Source organism: Tamandua tetradactyla, chromosome 1, assembly GCF_023851605.1.
Source record: "Tamandua tetradactyla isolate mTamTet1 chromosome 1, mTamTet1.pri, whole genome shotgun sequence".
NCBI classification, from domain to species: domain Eukaryota; kingdom Metazoa; phylum Chordata; class Mammalia; order Pilosa; family Myrmecophagidae; genus Tamandua; species Tamandua tetradactyla.
Window position 1 is genome coordinate 194,756,430 of NC_135327.1, and position 11,555 is coordinate 194,767,984.

General features: G+C 39.8%; 1 pseudogene; it reads left to right on the top strand.

Moving 5' to 3' along the window:
* Window positions 1–4,814: 4,814 nt before the first annotated feature.
* Window positions 4,815–5,992, top strand: LOC143682312 (protein TFG pseudogene; annotated as a pseudogene).
* Window positions 5,993–11,555: the final 5,563 nt, after the last annotated feature.

The following is an 11,555-nucleotide window of genomic DNA, read 5'->3' on the forward strand; positions in this document are numbered from 1 at the left end:
CTCTGTTAGCTCTAAAGTTTCTGTTGGCTCTCTCTCTGTCAGCTCTGTTGCTTCTGTCATTTCTTCTTTTAAAGAATTACAGTAAACTAATCAAGACCCACCTGGAATGGGTGGAGTCACATCTACATCTAATCAAAAGTCACACCAACAACTGTGTCACATCTCCATGGAGATAATTTAATAACATTTCCAACCTATAGAACTGAATCAGAATTAAAATAAATGGCTGCTCTGACAAGATTGAATTAAGATTAAAACATGGCTTTTCTGGGGCACATAATACTTTAAATGGCTGCAAACAGTTATTGGGGGATGGCTTACTACCTGCAGCAGGTAGTAAGACTTTACTCCAGAATCTTTAGGGTCTGCATTGTGATTCTCCTATAGGGGCCTGCCAAAGGCTCCAAACAGCATCTCTATTTGCCACCGCCACTTCCAGCACCATTGGATCTGCTGGATCATGCAGCCCAAGTGGCAGAGCAGCTTGTACAGCAGCCTGGACCTGTTGCAGAGCCTCTTCTTGTTCAGGTCCCCACTCAAAATTAGTACCTCACCTTTAGGGGCCTGTTGGGACTTTAGTTTAGTTATAGGTCTGGAAGAAATGAGGGGTAGTGGGGGTGGGTCATGAAAAGAATTAGAAATATCTTCCTAGCCATTTGCTTTAGGGCATTCATTTGCAGTTTCATGTAGTGAAACAGGATTAATCACTCTAGGGCTAATCTCTTCAGGAGGAGGTTGGGTGGCCAACTCCTCAAGGCAGGCTGGAGGTAGGGCAGCTATGTCCTCAGGGCAGACTATTACAGGGTTTTCTAGAGAAGACTCAGCATGATCTAGGGTTTCAACCTCACCCGAGGTTGAATTATCAATCCATATGTCACCATCCCATTTTCCAGGGTCCCACTCCTTTCCAATCAATGCCCTCATTTTAACAGCAGACACCATGCAACGTTGAGATTTCAGTTTATGTTGTAAAGTTGCTACTCTAACGATAAGATTCTGAGTCTAATTTTCAGAGATCTCAAGTCTATGGCTACAGGAAATAAGATTTTCCTTCAGGATACTCATAGAAACTTCTACATCTGTCAAACGGCACTTAAGCTTCTCGTTTGAAGCTTTAAGCCCATCCCTTTCACTCCTTAATGTAGCCAATGTATCTAACAAAAACCAGCCAACATCTCTATACCTCTTATTTCCACAAAACTCTGTAAAGGGATCAAAAACATTATCCCCCAGTGCCTGACTTTGTACAAGTGAAGCATTAGGAGAATCAAATGGTGATATTTTGACTATCTTTTGCCAACTCACTCTATGGATTGCCAGTGTCATTCTGATTATGGGGATCAGAGTCCTTAGTGCCTCTGAGTCCAGTCAGAGTAGAAAACCATTCATAAAAACTCATTTTTCAGATTCTGTTTCTTAAGAACCACTCCTGGTACCAAGTTGTATTAGTTAGGATTCTCTAGAGAAACAGAATCAACAGGAAACACTTGCACATGTAAAATTTATAAAAGTGTCTCACGTAACCATGGGAATGCAGAGTCCAAAAATGCAGGGCAAGCTGTGAAGCCGATGATTCCGATGGAGGGTCTGGACAAACTCCGCAGGAGAGACTTGCTGGCTGAAGCAGAAAGAGATCCTGTCTCTTCTGAATCCTCGTTAAGAGGCTTCTAGTGATTAAATTAAGCATCACTCAATGCAGAAGACACTCACCTTGGCTGATTACAAATGGAATCAGCTGTGAATACAGCTGATGTGATCATGACTTAATTCTATGAAATGTTCTCATTGCAACAGATAGGCCAGCACTTGCCCAAACAGACAAACAGGTACCACCACTTGGCCAAGTTGACACATGAACCTGACCATGACAACTATGGTTACCATTGTGAAGGTATCATTGGAAAAAACTAATATTAACAAACATAGCCTGTTCTGTAGTATTTTTATGATTATTATTATTATTATTTCTAATCTCTAGGCTGGACCTTAGTAGAGACTGAACATTTAACCATGGGCCACCAAGTTACCATGAGACCTGAGTTGCCTATCATGAGCTGGGTGTTGTCTGACTCACCAAGCCATAAAGTTGGGCGTATGCAGCAGCACTCTATCGTAAAATGGAAATGGTATATATGAGATAGGGTGAGAGCAGGTCCTGAAGGCACAAGTAAGTTACATGAGGAAGTGGCCCAAATGACCATGGTCTCCACTCCTACCACATTACCTTCTATTTTCCAGACCAGAGCTATGTCCTCTTGGGGAGTCCTTAGAGTGAATTGACTGAGGAAGAGAAAACTCTGGCCAGGTTTACAGATGGTTCAGCACAATATGCAGGTACCACCCGAAAGTGGACAGCTGCAGCACTAGAACCCACTTTCTGGAGTGTCCTTGAAGGACAGTGGTGAGGGGAAATCCTCCCAGTGGGTGGAACCTTTTTTTTCTTTCTTTTTTTTTTTTACATAGGCAGGCACCAGGAACTGAACCTGGGTCCTCTGGCCTGGCAGGTAAGCACTCTTGCCTGCTGAGCCACCGTGGCCTGCAGTGGGTAGAACTTTGAGCAGTGCACCTGGTTGTTCATTTTGCTTGGAAGAGAAACTGACCAGAGGTGCATTTGTATACTGACTCATGGGCTGTTGCTAATGGTTTGGCTAGATGATCAGGGACTTGGAGAGACCATAATTGGAAAGTTGGTGACAAAGAGGTCTGGGGAAGAAGTATGTGGATAGACCTTTCTGAGTGGGCTAAAAACATGAACATATCTGTGTCCCATGTGAATGTGCACCAGAGAGTGACTTCAACAGAGGAAGGTTTTAATAATCAAGTGGATAAGATGACCCATTCTGTGGATAGCAGTCAGACTCTTTCCCCCAGCAACTCCTGTCATTGCCCAATGTGCTCATGAACAAAGTGGTCATGGTGGTAGGGATGGAGGTTATGCATGGGCTCAGCAACATGGACTTCCACTCACTAAGGCTGACTTGGCTTCAGCCACTGCTTAGTGCCCAATCTGCCAGCAGCAGAGACCCACACTCAGTCCCCAATATGGCACCATTCCCCAAGGTGACCAGCCAGCAACATGGTGGCAGGTTGATTACATTGGCCCTCTCCCTTCATGGAAGGGGCAGCGATTTGTTCTAACTGGAATAGACACATACTCAGGATATGGGTTTGCTTTCCCTGCATTCAATGCTTCTGCCAAAACTACCATCTGTGGGCTTATAGAATGCCTTATCCATTGTCATGGTATTCTACACAGCATTGCTTCTGATCAAGCAACACACTTCACAGCAAATGAAGTATGGGAATGGGCACATGCTTATGGAATTCTCTGGTCTTACCATGTTCCCCATCATCCAGAAGCAGCCGGATTAATAGAATGGTGGAATGGCCTTTTGAAAACTCAATAACAGTGCCAACTAGGTGGAAATACCTTTAAGGACTGGGGTAATATTCTCCAGGAAGCTGTATATGCTCTGCATCAGTGTCAGCTATATGGTGTTGTTTCTCCCATAGCCAGGATCCATGGTTCCAGGAACCAAGGGGTGGAAATAGGAGTGGTACCACTCACCCTTACCCCTAGTGATCCACTAGGAAAATTTTTGCTTCCTGTCCCTGCAACCCTGAGCTCTGCTGTTCTACAGGTTTTAGTTCCAAAAGGGGGAGTGCTTCCACCAGGAGAAACAACAATGATTCCATTGAACTGAAATCTAAGGCTGCCACCTGGTCACTTGGGCTACTCATACCCCTGGATCAACAAGCCAAAAAAGGGGATTACATTGTTGTCTGGGGTGATTGACCCTGACTGTCAGGGGGAAATAGGACCTCAACTACACAATGGAGGTAAAGAAGAGTTTTCCTGGAATATAGGAGATCCCCTAGGGCATCTTTTAGTACTACCATGCCCTGTGATTAAAATCAATGGAAAACTGCAACAACCCAATCCAGGCAGGACTACCAATGGCTCTGAAACTTCAGGAATGAAGGTTTGGGTCATCCCACCAAGCAAAGAACCACAACCAGCTGAAGTGCTTGCTGGGGGTAAAGGGAATATGGAATGGGTAGTGGAAGAAGGTAGTGATGAATATGAGCTACAACCATGTGATCAGTTACAGAAACGAGGACTGTAATGCTGTTTTGTTCATGTTATACTATTTAAGTGTTAAGATATCAAGTTTAAGAATGAATATTACCCAAGAACTTGCACCCTATTCTGGAGAGATTTAATGTGTTTCCAGTTATATACAGGACAGTTGAGTGTTGTTAGATGAAAGAAAAAATGTGTTTTATTGTTTATTCATTTAGAAATTAGGTATGGTTTAAGGTGATATGTATAGCTGCCAAGTTGACAAGGGGTGGACTGTCATGGTCAGGTTCATGTGTCAACTTGGCAAAGTGGTGGTACCTGTTTGTCTGATTGGGCAAGTGCTGGCCTGACTGTTGTGATGAAGACATTTCATAAAATTAAATCATGATCATGTCAGCTGCATTCACAGCTGATTCCATTTGTAATCAGCCAAGGTGAGTGTCTTCTGCAATGAGTGACGCTTAATCTAATCACTGGAAACCTTTTAAGGAGGATTCAGAAGAGACAGGCTCTCTTTCTGCTTCAGCCAGCAAGCCTCTCCGGTGGAGTTTGTCCAGACCCTCCATCAGATTCGTTTCTGCAGAGTTTCCCTGATGCCCCAAAGTAAGGCAGCAGCAGCAGCAGCCTCACACCAGCAAAGCCAGGAAAGACCCACAGGAAGGTGACAGCAGTGACATCAATAAGCCATCTTTATCTTGAGTTGTATACATACAGCATCCTGGAGCCCACCATGAATGGGCAGTTGGACCTAAGTGGGAAGCTAATTATCATTACTCGACTTGAGGAATATATTCAACAAATGCCCATTCATAATGGAGATATTATTTATGATGAATTGGTGCTAGTGATGCAACGATTTTTCAGAGGAAAACTTCTGTGTAATGATGAAGTTACAATAAAGCATAAAGATGAAAATGGAGATATTATCACAATCTTTGATAGTTCTGACCTTTCCTTTGAAATTCAGTGTACTAGGATACTGAGACTAGCATTGTTTGTTAATGGCAAATCAAGGCCCCTTGAATCAAGCCCGGTGAAATATCTTTGTCGAGAACTGATAGAACTTCAAAATAAAATTAATCACTAATTGGATAGCTTGGAACCACCTGGAGAACCAAGACCTTCCACCAATATTCTTGAAAATGTTACTGTTGATAGTAGGGAAGAAAAGCCTACTGCTTCTGATTCTTCTGGAAAGCAATCTACTCAAGGCATGGCAAGCATGGCAGTCTTCGAACCTTTAAAAAAACAAGATGAAATCAATAAAGATGTCATATCTGTACTTGGCTTAACTGATGATCAGGTTTCAGGGCCACCCAGTGCTCCTGCAGAAGACCTTTCAGGAACACCTGATAGCAGTGCTTTCTCTTCCTCAGCAGCTCACCCACCAGGAAGCAGCAGTCACAGCAGCCACCATATGAAGAAGCGTAGACACAAGCAGGTCAGATTGAAGGTCAAATATACCAACAATAGGCTGGCTATGGTGCTCAGCAGCCACCACAACAATATAGTATTCAGTATTCAGCAGGCTATAGTCAGCAGACTGGACCCCAACAACTGCAGCACTTCCAAGGATATGGCCAGCAACCAACTTCCCAGGCACTGGCTCCTGTCTTTCCTGGTCAGCCTCAATAACTTCCTGCTCAGCCACCACAGCTGTACCAGGTGAGAAATTATCCTCCACCAACTTATACCACCCAAACTTCTCAGCCTACTAATTATACTGTGGCCCCTACTTAACAACCTGGAATGGCTCCAAGCCAACCTGGGGTCTCTCAACCAAGACCAGGTTTTACTCCACCTCCTGGAAGCATCATGACCCCTCCTCCAACTGGGCCTAACCCTTATGATGCATGTAACCCTCCTCCCATCAGTCAGGGTTATACCCAGCCTGGAACTGACTATTGATAAGAAGACTCAGCTACGCTGCTAGCTATTTGTCTCCCAAAAGACTTCAACACTACTATTTTATTTTAATTTGTATTGAAGTTCAGAAATTTTAAAAAGCAAAGCATTTTTTAAATATCAATATCATTGTTTCTGTTAAGTGAAAGCGTAATTTGCTGGAATACAAAAAAAGACCAATATGAAATTTTTTCCTCCCCTGCTTTAAATTGTAGCAGCTTCCTAGCTATTTTATTTTGGAACACTACTCTTAAATATCTGTAAAGTGATTGAATCTCTGCTTGCCTTGTTCAGAGAATATTAAAATGTTCAGTTGAGGTTTAGCCATCTTAATTGACTTTTTACTATTAACATGATGTTCTAAAATAGGTCCCTTTAAGAAGACAACCAGATATTATGCACAAAATGTAACACTGATAGGCTAATAAAGATGATTGAACCAAAAAAGTTTTCCTGGATTTAGGCTTGGAACAATTAAACATTTGCAGCATATTTTCCAGAACTTGATAATCAATGTACTTTAAGTTTGTAATATTATGAAAACAAAGAGATTTTTTTCAACCTCCAATAAAAGGAACTTCATGGTAAATTTTGAATTGAACGAATGTGATTTTATTCAGCTTGGGTATATTCTCCCTAAATTCATACAAGCTTGCTGATAAAGAAGACTAGTATTATAAATACATTTTCAAAATTCCTCTTAAAATAGCCTAACCAGATAAGTTACATAAACTGAGCAATGTACTTAGTAATAATACACTTATATAAAGTATAATAAGAATAGGCTGATGCTCCAGATATATCCTATTTAAGAAATCAGTTAAGTAAGAGATATATATGGATTTTTTTTATAACCTTGATTACTTGGATTTCAGAGAATCTAGCTTTTAGTTATTTGGCCATTTGTTACTTCAGTATGTGAAAGAATTTGAATTTGTAGTGGCTTTGTTAATATCTTTTTCAGTGTATTTTTGTTAGTAAATGCTGTCAGAAATAAAGAAAACCTAATTCTTAGCTTTAAAGAGTTTACATTCTAGTTAGAATATACCTGTACTAGGGCATGGTATAAGACAGTAGTAATAAGGGAATAAAAAAATCTGGAAAATTTGAAAAGCAAATAGATAAAGGAATGACCTAAGAAGACCTTATAGAAGAAATAACACTGGTAAGACCTTTAAATAAGAAAGAACATTTAAATAAATAGAGTTCTGAACAAGTTTAGCAATAACTTAATATTGTAAACTAACATATTCTTGGTATTATTAAGCACGTGGGAATGATGTTGTGGACATTTTGAGGGTTTTTTCTGGATATAGATCCCATAAATACCAAAAAGCTTGGGGCTTTTCTGACCTTTGAAGGTAGTGCTGAATTGGACTGAGAGATTTTAGGCATATTGTAAAGTAATCATTTCTGTGTTGTAAGTATAAAGTATATAGCTACCTGGCTGTGTCCCAAACCCACACATAAATTCCTTCCTTCTTCCATTATTTTGTAATATCTCTGTCTCTTCTCCTCTTCATGAAAACTGCTATTGGAAGGAAGTATTCAGGTTCAAAAAGCTTTATGAATTTATTTCAGATTTACTTCTGATTATGTACAGTCTGAATAAATAAAAACTATGGGTGGAATGGATATGGAATGTTGTTGAAAATTTAAGAAAATGAATTTTGTTTTAGTCCTTGTTTACTACAAGCCCTGAATGCACATAGAAAGTGGTTAAGAGTTGGAGGAAATGAATTTCATTTTGTTGCAGTCATTGTTGACTACAGGCTCTGAATGAATATAGAGTTGTAAAAAAAAAAGGAGTTTATAAAAGTGAATTTTGTCTGTCATAGTGTTGACTAAAATTTAATGTCTGTTTATCATGTATTCTTAAAAAAAGCTTTTGTGTCAAACTGAGTATTCATAAAAAACTAAAGTTTATTTTTCTCCATGTTAAAGTAATGTGTATTGTTAGTTTGCTCTTATGCAATGTTTTGAAAGTTTTTTCTTAATCTTCTGAGTACTCTGTCTAGAAAACAAAGATTTTACATCAGAATAATATCCTTGTTAATGTTTATGTTGGCCTTATCATATTTATTTCAGAAGCAAGTCTTCTCACTGTTAAAGGAAAACTGTTACAAATAATTTGTTCTTTCACCTTGTATAAGTAAGGTGTTAAAATAGGTTAACATATTGCATAGGAGATGTTTGGGAAGTATTACAGTGGCTAAAAGGGATTTTCTACCCTGTTGCTTGGTTAAATTTGTATAGGTAAAATAATAGTATTCACATATTTGGAGAGTGTATAAAATTCCTAAAGATTTGAAATGTTTTCACTTTCCATATTAAATCCTGATACTAATCTGTATGATGTTAAACAATAGTATGGTGTTGTTAGTCATGGTTTCAGTTATCCTTTAAAAGCTACAGCACATAGAAACAGCCAAATTTACTTGGCAGTTGCACTGATTTTCTCTATTGCTTCTCTAAAAGTATATGTGATCAGCTATAGATCAGAGTGCCATCTGTTACAAGGAGAGACTTTAAAAGAAAGGTGGGATAAATATATAAATTAGATTTTATCTTTTAATTAACATAACTCTGGTAAGTGTGTAAAAGTAGAACAACAAAACCTCTGTCATGGTTTGTTAATATAAAAACAAGTGTCTAATGTTTTTATTCCTGGAAGTAGCTTTATTTAAAATGCTTATAGAAATTATATGATTGTAAGCTTTAACTGCTATGTTTAAATTCTGAAATGCTTTATTCTTTGTATAACCTAGTAGTTCCCTGGAACTTTTAAGCAGTCTTGTGACACCTCAGAATCAGATTTAGTTCTCCAGCTCTGAAAGTCAGCATAAGTCCATACAGCAGTTGTTAAAAAAAAAAAAACTGAAAAAATCAAACTCCAATCAAAGATGTGATGAAACTGAGCTGGTTAAAACTAAGTGTGCCAGTTAGAAAGGATTATGTATCCTAGAAAATCCATGGCTTAAATCTGATCCATCTCGTGGAGGCAGCCACTTCTTTCTGACCTGGCTGCATGGGCTCTCATGGTTCTTATCGCTCTGTTGCTCTCTCCAAAATGTTTCCTCTTTTAAAGGATTCCAGTAAACTAGTCAAGAAACACATGGAATGGGCAGTTCACATCTCCCTCTAATCAAAGATCAACACCACAATTGGGTGCATCACATCTCCATGTAGATAATCTAATCAAGTTTCCAACCCACATTGCTGGGTAAGGATTTAAATGCTTCCACAAATGGATCAGGATTGAAACCTGCTTTTCTAGAGCACTACATAATCCTTTCAAATGAGCACATTCCACCTTCAGGACCCTAAAAAAGGTGTGTTTCCTATGTATAAAATACATTCATTACATCACAATATCAGAAAATGCTTAAACCATTTCAGTAACAATACAAATGCAATACAGTCAGAAACAGTACAAAAATCTCAAAGTTAGTTGCAGGCATGGTCTGTCCCAAGGCAAAATTCTCCTCTGGCTCTGGACATGTAAAACTCAGAACAAGTTATTTGCTGCTAACATACAAAGGAGAAACAGTCAGAGGGTAAATACCTCCATTTCCATAGGGAGAAATTGGAAGGAACACAGAGGTCACTGGACCTAAGCAGTCTCAAAAACCTGCAGAACAAATTTCATTAGTTTTCAAAGTCTGAGATTCCTTTATCTTAAGGGCTTTGGAAAGCAGCATTCCCACCCTTTCCAAAGACCTATACAGTGGTCTGCCTCTCTCCAAATGCAACCTTGGGGGATATTGGGGAGACTACCATTTTCTTGGTTCCACCCTCTCCAAACATTGGGGCTGCACCTGGGCTGTCTGCCACCTCTGGAGCACGTGCTCAACCCCTCCATGTGGTGGCAGCCAGGTTCTCCCCAATCCCCAAGGAATGTGCCTCACCCTCTCCAAGGCCTGAGGCAACACAACTCTTCCACTGCAAGGAGGTGGAAGGCCCATCCTCCGCCTTTGGGCCAAACTCACCCTTTCCATGTGCTTGGGTGGGTCTGCTCTCCTGGCCCAAGGCTTCTTGACTTCAGACGTTAGCTTCCAAAGTTCTGCCTCTGAAGCCATTTTTCCTCCAATGTGTCCCTTCTCTGTCCCTCACAGTCCAGACTGGCACGGTTGTATTTATCCAGACCCTGCAGTACTCTTGTTGGCTTTCTATGTAGTAAGCAGGGATTGCGCCCATCAGACAGAAGGCATTTCCACAACTCCTTCCTGGATAACTGTTTCCAATCCTGACTTTTTCTGAAATGGCTAACTGGTTCCACATTTGATTAAATCCTCACACGGGGCACTATTCTCTGGGGTCTCCCTTCCTGGAAGCCCAGAATTTTCCAGAACATAAATTTCTGGTTTCTTTGTATCCAAGAGTTCAGTTCCCAGCTTATCTCTTTTCTGCCTCATTTCACTATAATCTGTAAAGAGAAACCAGGCTGCACTTTCCACATTTAATTTGGAAGTCTCTTCTGCTAAATATTTAAATTCATGGCTTTTAAAATCTGCCTTCCAGCCAAAGCCACTAGTCAACTTTGCCAGATTATCTGCCATCTTAAAACAAGGGTCATCTTCTTTCCAGTTTATAATAACATGTGCCTCATTTCTGTCTAAGGCCTTAAAGAAGTATCTTTAGAATCCACATTTCTATCAACAGTCTCTTCAAAGCATTCTAGGCCTTCTCTATCAAGCTCCTCACAACTCCTCCACTTCTCCAGTATCAAAATCTGTTCTAGTTTGTTAGCTGCCAGAATACGATATACCAGAAATGGAACAGCTTTTTGAAGAGGAATTTATTAAGTTGCAAATTGACAGTTCTAAGCCTCTGAAAATGTTCAAATTAAAGAAAGCCTATTGAAATGTTCAATTTAAGGCATCCAGGAAAAGATTCCTTGGTTCAAGAAGGCCGATGATGTTCAGAGTTTCTCTCTCAACTGGAAAGGCACATGGTGAGCATGGTGACATCTACTAACTTTCTCTCTAAGCTTCTTGTTTCATGACGCTCACCCAGGAGCATTTTACTTTTTCATCTCCAAAGTTCTCTGGCTGTGAGTCTTCTTGTGGTTCTTGTGGCTCTGTTGCCCTCTCCAAAATGTTTCCTCTTTTAAAGGATTCCAATAAACTAATCAAGACCCACATGGAATAGGCAGAGTTACATCTCCCTCAAATCAAAGGTTAATACCCACACTTGGGTGCATCACATCTCCATGGAGATGACCTAATCAAGTTGCCAACCTACAGTACTGAATAGGAATTAAAAGAAATGGCTAGCTCCACAAATGGATCAGGATTAAACCATGGCTTTTCTAGGGTGCATAATCCTTTCAAACTGGCAACTTTCTAATAGGCTGCTTTAAAAAAAATTTTTTTTTATTTAAGAAAACAAACAATACACTTAGAACCACCTAAAATGGATATCTTAGCTTAAGGCATATTAACCATAGTAACCATAACCATAGGCATATAAGTATCCTTATAATCATTGTAAAACCTGTGTTTGCACAGTAAGTTTCATTAACCAATTTAATATTAAAGCAACAAGGAAAAAATCTACAAATTCA